The sequence below is a fragment of the Monodelphis domestica genome, chromosome 2 (genome assembly GCF_027887165.1).
Source record: "Monodelphis domestica isolate mMonDom1 chromosome 2, mMonDom1.pri, whole genome shotgun sequence".
Lineage (NCBI taxonomy): Eukaryota > Metazoa > Chordata > Mammalia > Didelphimorphia > Didelphidae > Monodelphis > Monodelphis domestica.
This window is the reverse complement of record NC_077228.1, coordinates 62,043,524-62,055,742: the sequence shown is the minus strand read 5'-3', so window position 1 is coordinate 62,055,742 and position 12,219 is coordinate 62,043,524.

The following is a 12,219-nucleotide window of genomic DNA, read 5'->3' as shown; positions in this document are numbered from 1 at the left end:
GGATTTCTACTCCCGCAGTTTTCTCTCTGGATGGGGATATCGTTCTTTTTCACAAGTCTCTCGAGATTGTCCTGGATCATTGCATTGCTTTTAGGAGCAAAGTCAATTACATTTGATCGTCCCTCGATGTTTCACTTTCTGTGTACATTGTTCTCTTGGTTCTGCTCATTTCACCCCACATCAGTTCATGGAGGTCTTTCCAATTCATATAGAAATCAAGCAGCTCATCATTCCTTATAGCACAATAGTAATATTCCATCACCATCATATACCACAATTTGTTCAGCCATTCCCCAATCAAGGGACACCTCTTCATTTTCTAGTGTTTTGGGGGGAGGTTGCCACCACAAAGAGCATGGCTATGAATATTTTTGTATAAACATATTCTTATCCTTTTTTAAAAAATCTCTTTGGGATACAAACCTAATAGTGGTATTGCTGGATCAAAGGACATGCATTCTTTTTTTTTTTAATCCTTACTTTCCATCTTCCAATACTGTGTACTGGTTCCAAGGCAGAAGAGTGGTAAGGGCTAGGCAATTGGAGTTAAGTGACTTGCCCAGGGTCACATAGTTAGGATGTATCTGAGACCAGATTTGAACCTAGGACCTCCCATCTCTAGGCCTGACTCTCAATCCACTGAACCATCCAACTGTCCCCAGGACATGCATTCTTTTAAAGCTTTTTGGAAATAATTCCAAATTGCCTTCCAGAATGGTTGGATAACTCCACCAGCAATGCAATAGTGTTCTAATTTTGCCACATCCAATCCAACATATATTATTTGTCCTTTATGTCATTTTGGCCACTCTACTAGGTATCAGGTGGTACTCAGAATTGTTTTGATTTGCATTTCTCTAACCAGGAAGAATTTAGAACATTTTTTCATATGATTATTGATAGCTTTGATTGCTTCATATGAAAACTGCCTATTCATATCCCTTGACCATTTGCCAGTTGGGGAATGATTTGATTTTTTTATAAATTTGACTTTGTTATTTGTATATTTGAGAAATTAGACCTTTGTCAAAAGAATTTTGTTTTAAAAATGTTTTCCCAGTTTGTTGCTTCCCCTCTATTATTTTATTTTTAAAAAATCAAATTTATTATTTATTAATTTAGGTCAACAGAATATAAAGGAATTGAAGAGTTGTATTTAATTTAATTTTTAATCAAATGTATTATTTATTAATTTTTAACATGATTAAAAAATTGAGTTCCAAACTCTTTCCCTCTTTCCACCCCTCTCCCACCCATTCAGAAAACAAGAAATGTGATATCAATTATACCTGTGAAATCATGTAAAAGTATTTCCATATTAGCCATGTTGCAAAAAAAAAATGAAGAGAAAAAATTATGTTTCAATCTGCTCCCAAACCCCATCAGTTCTCTCTCTGGAGACAGACAGCAGTTTTTCATTATCAGTCCTTCAGAATTGTCTTGGATCAGTGTACTGATCAGAATAGCTAATTCGTTCACAGGTGATCATCATACAATATTGTCTTTGCTATGTGTAATATTCTCCTGGTTCTGCTCACTCCATTTTGCATCCATTCATACAAGTCTTCCCAGATTTTTCTGAAACCAGAATGGATGAGTTATAATCTGCATCCTTAGAAGGAGTCCCCATATGATTGAGATCATAATCACTGAAGCATTAAAGTATACCAATTAATAAAGTAAATCTTAACACTTACTTTCAGCCCAACACTGCTATTTGTCTATCTTTTAAATTATGAGCAAGGAACATCAACTTTTTAAGAAATAACAGTGCTCCTGTCTCTAAGTTTATGAAGACCCAGCCCAATCTTGGGGCAGTCTTACAAATTACTTTATTTTTTTAATTACACTTTATTTTTTCTACTTATAAATCCCCCCCTTGCTTTTCTTCCCCCTCCCTCAATGAGAAGGCAAGAAAAAAAAACAATATTATCCTTTTTTCCCATACCCTTTTGCTTGGTGATCTCATTAGCTCCTATGAATTCATTTATCATATCTCTGCAGACAATTCTCAGCTCTACTTATCCTACCCTAATCACAATCTTGACCTCTGGTCTCACATTTACCCATCGTACTTCCCAAACGGTAGGTCCTGCAGACATTTTAGACTCTGTATGTCCCAAACTAAACTTATCCTGCCCCCCAAAACTTCCCTTTCTTCAATTATCAACCCTATCACTATTAAGGGTGCCACCATCCTTCCAGTTACTCAGGCATGCAAACTAGGTGTCATCCTCCACTGCTCACTTTTCCCCCAACACCCCCCTCTCCTATTTGCCTATCTTCCTTTCACCTCTTGTAGGTGCCTCCTTCTCTCTCCTGATCACACCACCCTGATCCAGGCTCTCATCCCCTCACATCTGGACTATTTCACTAGCCTTTGGTTTCCTTGTCTCAAATCTCTCCCCACTCCAATAAATTCTCCACTTACCTATCAAATTAATCTTCCCAAGTACAGGTTCAGCTACATCACACATATCTTCTCTGCCATTTGCTCAAGAAAGTTCAGCGTTTGCCAACTGTCTCCAGGATCAAATATACAATACTTTGGTTGTTTTTTAAAGCCTTCCATAGCCTGGCCCCTTCCTATCTGTAGAGTCTTTTTTTAAAACTCTGACCTGTCTAGAATTGCTACTAAATTTTGCTTTCAGAGCAGAACACTAAGGGCTACGCAACTGGGGTTAAATGACTTACCCAGAGTCATACAGCTAAAAACTGTCAGAGGCCAGATTTGAACTCAAGTTCTTCCAACTTCAAAACTCTGTATCTCTATCCATTGGGCCACCTATCTGTTGTCTAGCTGACCAGTCTTATTTATTAGTCATCTCCATATTCTCTGTGATCTAGTGATACTGTCCTTCTTGCCTCTTCTTGATCCCCAGCACTTAACACAGTGACTGGCACATAATAGGTACTTATTACATGTTTATTGATTGAATGATTCCTCTCACAAAAGCCTCCATCTCCAAATTCTATCCATATTACTAACTGTTCCTCTTGCCTGAAACTTTCTTCCTCTTTACCTCTCCATCATGGCTTCTCTGACTTCAAGTCTCAGCTAAAATCCCATCTTGGCCAAGAAGGCTTTCCCAATCCTTTTTATTATCTTTCCTCTGAGATGATCTCCAATTTATTATATATATTATATATACATATGCATATATTTACACACTATATATATATATATATATTTGTACACAGTTGCTTGCATGTTGTTTCCTCCATTAGATTGTGATTTCTTTGAGAATAAAAACTCATGGAAGTTAAGATACTTTGGAAAGCAATTTGAAACTCTGTCCCCAAAGTTACTAAACTGCATACCCTTTGGCTCAGTGATAGCAATCCTAGGTCTACACCCAAAAGAGATTAAATAAAGAAGGAAAGGGTTCAAAAGTACAAACATAATTATAGTACCTCTTTTTTTCTGGGGGCCAAGCACTAGAAAGTAAGAGAGTATCCATCAGTTGGGGAATGGATGAATTAAGCATAATGTATGGATGTCATGGAATAACATGTCATAAAAAAAATGATGAAATGGACAGTTTCAGAGAACCCTAGGTGGAAAGACCTCCAGGAATTGATGCAGAGTGAAAGGAGTAAAACCTGGAAACATTGTACACAGAGACTGATACACTGTGATCAAATCAAACGTAATAGAATCCTCTACTAGTAGCAATGCAATGATCTAAACCTAGTCAGAGGAACATATGAGAAAGAATGCTATCCACATCCAGAGGAAGAACTATGGGAAAAGAAACACAGAAGAAAAACAACTGCTTGATCACATGGGTCGGTGGGGCTATAACTGGGAAAGTAGACTCTAAAAGATCACCCTAGTGCAAATATTAATAATAAGGAAATGGGTCTTGATGGATGGCACATGTTAAACCCAATTGAATTGCGAGTCAGATACAAGAAGGAGTGGGGGAAGAGAGGGAAGGAACATGAGTCTTGTAACCATGGAAAATTATTCTAAATAATCTAATTAAATAAAATATTAAAAAAGAGAAACCTAGGAAGACTTGTATGAACTGATGCATAGGGTAGTGAGAATAATGACAACAATGTGAAAACAAACAACTCTGAAAGACTTAAGAATTGACCAGTGAAATGACCAACCATGAATCATTGAGATCCAATTATATAGCTATAGAATGAAATTCACTTTAAAAATTTATCAATGTAAGGGAAAAAGAGAGAAAAGGAATTTGTCTTTACCTCTCTATGTACCAGCGCCTCTCTATCTACTAGTGCCTACCACAGTGTCTGGCTTATAGAGGATGATGACTTGCAGTGGGTTTTATTTAGTTTTTAAGATTTAATCCAGGGGGCAGCTGGGTAGCTCAGTGGATTGAGAGCCAGACCTAGAGATGGAGGTCCTAGGTTCAAATTTGACCTTAGACACTTCCTAGCTGTGTGACCCTGGGCAAGTCACTTGACCGCCATTGCCTAGCCTTGGAGCCAATACACAGTGTTGACTCCAAGATGGAAAGTAAGGGTTAAAAAAAAAAAAGATTTAATCCTATACTACACTTAACATGACACTATACTTGTAATTTACATCAAATCCTTTGTCCCTCGTAATAAAGATGAGCTATGGATTTGATAACTGACTGTAAGTTGGATGGCATTTTAGGAACAAGGTATTGCTGAGGATAAAATGGGGAAAAGAGAATAAAGACAACAGCGTGGAATGTGTGGATGAAAATTCAGAACATCATAGAATCTCTGAGTTAGACAAGATGAGTCCAAATTCTGTCTGGAATAAGAATTTTCCCTCAACATGCATTCCAGGTGTTCATCCAGACTTTGCTTGAAGACTTCTAGTAGCAGGCAACTCACTACCTCACGGAGAAGCCATTTTTAGTCACTTTTAATTGTTGGGAAATTCTCCCTTGTGTTTAGCCAGAATCTGCTTCTCTTCTAGCATGTACCTTACCTCTTTCCCTCTGCTCTTTAAGACTCACACCTCCTTCAAATGGCCTTTCTTGTTTCAGACTGTTGTTAATTATCCCAACCATCTCTTCCCCATCCCAACCCTGAAATTGCTCTTATTTATTTGTGTATATTTGAGCTTATTTTCCTATGGACCCACTGTATCCCACCAGTAGTAGATGGGCTCTGAGATTCCAGGATTGAACTCTCTTTTTTGTTTGGCGAGCCGATCTATTTGAGGTGGCCACAGATCCCATCTCGGGAGCCCTCCAGAACTGTGGTGTTTGCTGGAGTCAGAACAATGACAGCCACAGACAGGAGCATCTGGAAGACCTCACCACCTCTAGGAAATCCTTTTTCCCTTTGATGTGAGTACAGGAAATCCTTCATGACAGTGGCAAATACCATTAGCAATCAAATTCTCCCTGTTTTATGCCTCACTTGGCAATAATAAATCAAGAGTGTTGAATAGAGTTGTCCCTTTGGTTGAATTTATTGGGAACTCGTATCATTTCAATATAGACACACACACAAAAACCCTTGTGGGACAAGGGTCTTTAGAGCTACATATTGTTCTATGGAATCATATTCTTGGTTATTGTTTTAAATCAAGGGTCAGCAGACTGTGACCTAACCTTGCCAGCAACTTGTTTTTCTGCTGCCCCAAACTAACAATGGATTTTATATTTTAAATACAATAAAATTTAATTTTAAAATGTAAAAATCATTCTTAGCTCCCAGGAAGACCATACAAAAATAGTTATTAGGTCATAGGCTGTAGTTCAGGGTACTGTTTTAAATAATAAACAAACAGGGAGCAGCAAGATGGCTCAGTGGATAGAGAGACATGAGGTTCAAGGTTCAAATCTGGTCTCATACACTTTCTAACTCTGTAACCCTGGACAAGTCATTTAACCCCCATTGCTTAGCCTTACTTTCTTCTGCCTCAGAACCAATACATACTATTGATTCTGAAGTGGAAGATAAGGGTTTAAAATAATAATAATAATAAAGCAAATAGGAGAATAAATTAGCACTGTGGCTAAAGACAGCCTCAGTGTCCAGATGACCTGGGTTCAAATCTCACCGCTGACACATAGTTGTTGTTAGGTTGTATCCAACTCTTTGTGACCCTATGAACTTTATTGTCCTTGGTAAAGACACTGGAGTGGTTTGCCATTTCTTTCTCCAGTGGATTAAGGCAATCAAATTAAGTGATTTGCCTAGGGTCACACAGCTAGCAAGTGTCTGAGGTTAGATTTGAACTCAAATCTTCCTGACTCTAGACCCAGAACTCTATCCACTGAGCCACCCAACTAGGTAAACAGAGGTTAAGTGATTTGTCCAAGTTCACAAAGCTAGTAAGTGTCTAAGACTAGATTTGAATATAGGTCTTCTTGATTCCAAGCCCAGCACTCTATCCATTGAGTCATCTGGCTGCCCCTAACCACAGTAGGTACTTATTGACACATAGTAGGTATTTAATAAATGCTTGTTGACACACACAGTGGTTTTTTGAGCCTGGGAAGGCAACAACCTTTTAATGCCCTAGGTACATCTCCCATAAATCAGTAAGCATTTATTAAGTTCTTACTTTGTAATGGTAATAAGAAGAACAGCTAGCATTTATACAATACCTACTCCATGGGAGTTTTCTATATCTATGAAATTTTAGATTTAGTTTTTTTAAAAAGCCTGGTGGAATTTTATATCCTTTACACCTTTTAGTCAACTGAATGACAATGAAGGTGTAGCCCTCTCTAGAAGATAATTTCCAAAAGCCTACCCATTTCATTTTCATAAGCGATTCCACAAAAACAAACAAGTACACATAGGAATCTCTAGTTACAGATGTCTCCTTCATTCTCTTTTTATTTTCTTTAGCAAAGCAGTCCATGTTTTTTTCTGTGACTTTGGCATTTTCTCTGAGATATTTTATAAAATAATACTTTAATAGTTTCAATATTGTATGATCTCTGGCACAAATTTCCTCTATGTACTTGGTCTTGTCCAGTTAATTAATTTAATAAATCTTTTCTTCTTAGGTGCTTTGAGTTTTTTCAATTAATAAACATTTATTTTCTCTCCATTCCATACTCATTCTGATGGGAAAAAAATACCAAATCTTTGTAACAAATATGCATAGTGAAGCCAAATCATTTTCATGTTAGTTGCATCCACAAATTCTCATTCTGCATTTTGATGTCCATCACCTTTGTTAGGAGGTTCTTCATTGATTCCTCATAGATCCAACAGAGTTGTTTTTGGCCATTAATTGAAGCTCATAAGACTTTCAAAGCTGCTTGTCTTTACAAAGTAATTGTTACTGTGTAAATTGTTCACCTGGTTCTGCTAACTTCTTTTTGCATTGGTTCATATGAGTCTTCCCAGGTTTCTCAGAAATTGTCCCTTTTGTTGTTTCTTATGGAACAATAGTATTCCCTTTACATTCATATACTGTAACCTGTTTGGCCATTTTCTGAATGATATGGGCAGTTATGTGACCCAGTGGATAGAGCACTAGCCTTGGAATCAGGAAGATTCACTTTCATGAGCTCAAATCTGACCTGAGACACTTATTAGCTGTGTGACCCTGGGCAAGTCACTTGACCCCATTTGCCTCAGTTCCTCATCTATAAAATAAGCTGGAGAAAGAAATGGCAAACCACTCCAACATTTTTGCCAAGAAAACCTCCAAATAGGATCACAAAGTGTTGAACATGACTGAAACAACTGAACAATGTAAATTCTTATCTGATGCACATTTTTGCCAAGTACTGTGGTGCTGAGTTTGAATATGATTCTATTATTATTGATGACAAAAATAAATCATTATATAAATGCTGGCGTGTCTATTTCATTTTCTTCCTATTTGTTCTCTTTCCAGGTTCAACTATGAATATTCTTGGTATCAGCTGACTTCAGCTTCATTAATAGATTCAGTTTAAGCAAAGAGAGTATTTTATTCTATTCCTAGTGCTATGTCTTTGGACAAACTTGAACCTGTACAAACGCTGCTGAAGGGACAAGGCAGTATGGGATTAGATCTATGATTCTATAAGGCAGTGTTAGAAATATGTCATTTCTTCCTAATGCCCACCATAGCCCTATCCATTCACTGTTGGCACATCTGCAATTTTAATCCTTCAGAAGTAGGGCTATTTCAGGATGTGTAACAACAAAATATCGCTTGACAAATATTAGTGTTGAAAAGATGGGTTTTCCTATCAGGGAAAACTTGTGGTCACAGAAAGCACGACAGAGTTACCAGAATGCAATGTAGTCTGCTTTCTTCCTTCTGTTCAATTCTCTGCCCTTCACAGTTAGTTCTAAGGAACTCACTTAAAGGGCTGCTTATCCAGCTGTGCATCAGAATCTGAGCGATAAACATTTTTCATCTATTTGGTTTTTCCTGAGGGAAAGAGACAAAGAAACAGAGAAAGGACAAGAAATACGGAGACACACAAAGTGGCAGAGAAATGCAAACAGAAAGAGATGATGAGAAATAGACACATAGATACACAGAAGGGGGGAAAGTCCAGAATCTCCAAATTGAGAAAGACATCAGAGGCTAAACAAGAATCCCTCCCCGTAACAGACTCAACAAGTAGACACCCAGCCATTGAGCTAAGACAGTTAGTGAGGAAGGCAATCTATTCCACTCTTGGACAGCTCTAATTTTTAGGAAGTTTTTCCCAGTATCAAATCTAAATCTACTTCTTTGCCACTTGTCTCCATTTCCTCTTGTCTTAGCCTCTGGAGTCAGGCAGAACAAGTCTATTCCTTCTTCCACACAATATTCCTTCAAAAACTTGATAGATATATCACTGCCCACTGTTCAGTTGATTTGTGGTCTTTCTGTTCACTCGCCTTTGGATGCTCTCTTACTTTTCGTTATTGACCAGGAATAGACGTGGAAACAACTCATGAGAAAATTTCCCTGAGCTAACATTTGCTTCGATAGAACTGGAGGCTAGAGAAGTAGGAGTTGCTATGTTATGAGAATGACATTTTCATCCCAGTTGGGATTAAACCACCATTCATAGTGATTGGTGACTTCAACCACCCAGGGCATTGGGAACCAAAGTACTCTAAAGAGCGGATTTTGATAGGCTAGGAATTGCCTAGCATAGAGACATTAAGTGACTTACCCAAGATCATACTGCCAGGGTAGTTAAAAGTTGGGAATTGAACTCAGGATTTCCTGACTCCAAGGCCAACTTTCTAACCCCTACACTCTATCTCTTCTGTAAGTATAAATTATATATGCTATGTTAATATAGTTTCTGATTATTGATTATAAATATACTGGTTTGTGGAATCTGATCATTAATATTCAGACTCAGTTTTCTAGTAAGATTACTAGCTTCTAATTTGTATCATTTGCTTTTTTTTTTTTAAACCCTTACTTTCCATCTTAGAATCAATACTTTGTATTGGTTCCAAGGCAGAAGAGTGGTAAGGGCAATGGGGGTTAAGTGACTTGCCCAGGGTCACACAGCTAGGAAGTATCTGATCTTTTACTTCTTCGAACATTTGAAGTCATAAATCACTTTGAAGTATGTATGTGAAGTATATCATTCCTGTTCTAATTATATTTGTTCAATTTTTTTATATCTTCTCTCTATATATTTCTTCACTAAACTAAAGGAAGTAGAAAAATATAAACACATGATACCTCCCTTCAAGTGTTGGGGAGACAATAAATATGTGTCGCTTGGGATCCCTTCATGCATGCTCTCTAAAACCTACCCTAAGTTCAAGTCAAGGATCAATAGATTTTAGACCAATTTCTATTCAAAATCACAATTCATCAGCCCCTATTGATATTTTTCTTTTAACACACCAATCAGAAGATTAGTTCAATGCAAGTCAATCAGTTAAATAGCATAATGAGGTTCATATCATGGAAACTCACTCCAATACACGAGGTAGACTTTCCCACAAAATCTTGTGCCATCAGTAAGAGAGATAACACAAAAGTGAGAGGTATGTGCCTGCATACACGCACAAAACACATAATCTTAATGACCAAGGCAACTCATGCTCTTACTAGGTCCCAGATTAAGCACCCCCTTTTCCTTAGGGGTACACAGAGAGGTTTTTTTGGATCTGTTTGGTCTGGAGGCTTCCTAGTTGCTCAAGGTATAAAAAAGCAGAGTTTATAGGGAACTGGCATCACTGAGGTTTGAAAGAATTCACACTGCCCTGCAGGGTGTCTTTCTAACCCAGTGTTGCTACCCTGGTGGAATGGGAGGGGACTAGCATGTGTTTATAGTAAATTACATCCTTTTAATTGTGTTGTGAGTAAATCTATTTTTACTGCAGTCCATGATCATTCCATTGGATTCTAATCCTGAGCTTTAATCACTAGACTGGACTGAACCTAGCCAAGTCCAGAGTAGCAGCAGGGCATGAATTAGACTCCAGACACAGGGCTCTTTCCATGGCATTGCCCTCACTCTCAATACCTGGCTAGCCCACCTTTTATTCTAGTCAGGTGCTCATGTCTGGCTTATGTCAGATTGGTTTAGTCAACTGTGGTTGGGCAGGTTTCTCACACTAAATTAACACACTTCCAAAAGGCTGTTATTGTTCAGCTATATCCAATCCTTTGTGATTCCATTTGGGATTTTCTTGGCAAAGATGCTGGAGTGGTTTGCCATTTCCTTCTCCAGCTCATTTTACAGATAAGGAAACTGAGGCAAACAGGGTCAAGTAACCTACTCAGGATCCCACAGCCAGTAAGTGTCTTGAAGGCAGATTCGATCTCATGAAGTCTTCCTGATTCCAAGCTCAGTATCACCTCATTGTTTCCATTTCTACAGGATAGTGGCTCCCTATGTTCACTCTTGAGCATAAAATGGGTTAACCACCAAAATTTAAATGGCACATTTAAAGTCCTGTCATAGCTAGCCAGTTCCTAGTTGGATTTCGTGTGTGCTGTAGCATTCCTGAATCAGGAAAGGGATGCAGGTGGCTATGTTACAGGCTGGCACATGTCCTCTCTGTAGCCATCATTCTGCTGTGCAATGTAGACCAACAAGCTAAACTTGAACCTAATAGGGTAGCTAGCAGATAAGAGAGGGGGGTATGTGGACTGTGGATAGCAAAGACAAACTAGTAACACACACAAACACTTGTATCTTCCTCTAGGTCTTTCTTTGTCTATCTCCTGTCCTCTCTTCCCTCCCCAACTCCTTTCCTTTCTTCATCTCCACTTTCTTTTCTTTCTCTTTTTCTCCCCCTTCCTTCCTTCCTTCCTTCCTTCCTTCCTTCCTTCCTTCCTTCCTTCCTTCCTTCCTTCCTTCCTTCCTTCCTTCCTTCCTCTTTCTTTCTTTCTTTCTTTCTTTCTTTCTTTCTTTCTTTCTTTCTTTCTTTCTTTCTTTCTTTCTTTCTTTTTTTCTTTCTTTCTTTCTTTCTTTCTTTCTTTCTTTCTTTCTTTCTTTCTTTCTTTCTTTCTTTCTTTCTTTCTTTCTCTCTCTCTCTCTCTCTCTCTCTCTCTTTCTTTCTTTCTTTCTTTCTTTCTTTCTTTCTTTTCTTTCTTTCTTTCTTTCTTTCTTTCTTTCTTTCTTTCTTTCTTCTCTCTCTCTCTTTCTTTCATTTTTCCAAGTCAGTAGTAAAACAAAAGTGAGAAAAAGTATATATAGGAGAATAATCCAGGCAATGGAGAGTAAATGAGCTCTCCTATCAAAAGTAAGATAACATGGATATGCATGTACTTTCAAAATGTTACATCTTGCAGGTAGCTAGGTATATTGTCACTGTAGTATCCTCCCAGCTCTCCAGCCTCTGACCCCCACCTGACACCCAGCTCTCACTTGTGGCTCCCAGTAGCTGCTAGCATGCAGCAACGGCCACACGCCGGGCAACGGCTTCGACAGGCCGGCTAAACCTTGTGAGGGTAGCCATCGGGTCGTCAACCCCTGGTGAACCAGGGCTTTGCTCACCCAGCATGTGAAGACTGCTTTGGTGGAACAGGCAGACGAAACCAACAAGAAGGTTCAATGGCTGAGAGGGCGACACAGCAAAGCACTGTGGAGTGCTTAGGGCATGTTGGAGCACAAAAGACAACACGGCCATCCAATGCAGCTGAGGAAGTCTCCAGGTGTAACGACTTTTTGTGCCACTGGACCCAGGCTTCCAATGATGAGAGAGTGGGACTGTCTCTGTGCATCGACTTTTCTACTTAAATCTTCATGCACAAGTGTCTTTGTGCACACTCATCTACATCACAGATGAAAGCACACAAAGACAATCATCATCCTCGGTTATGGAGAGACT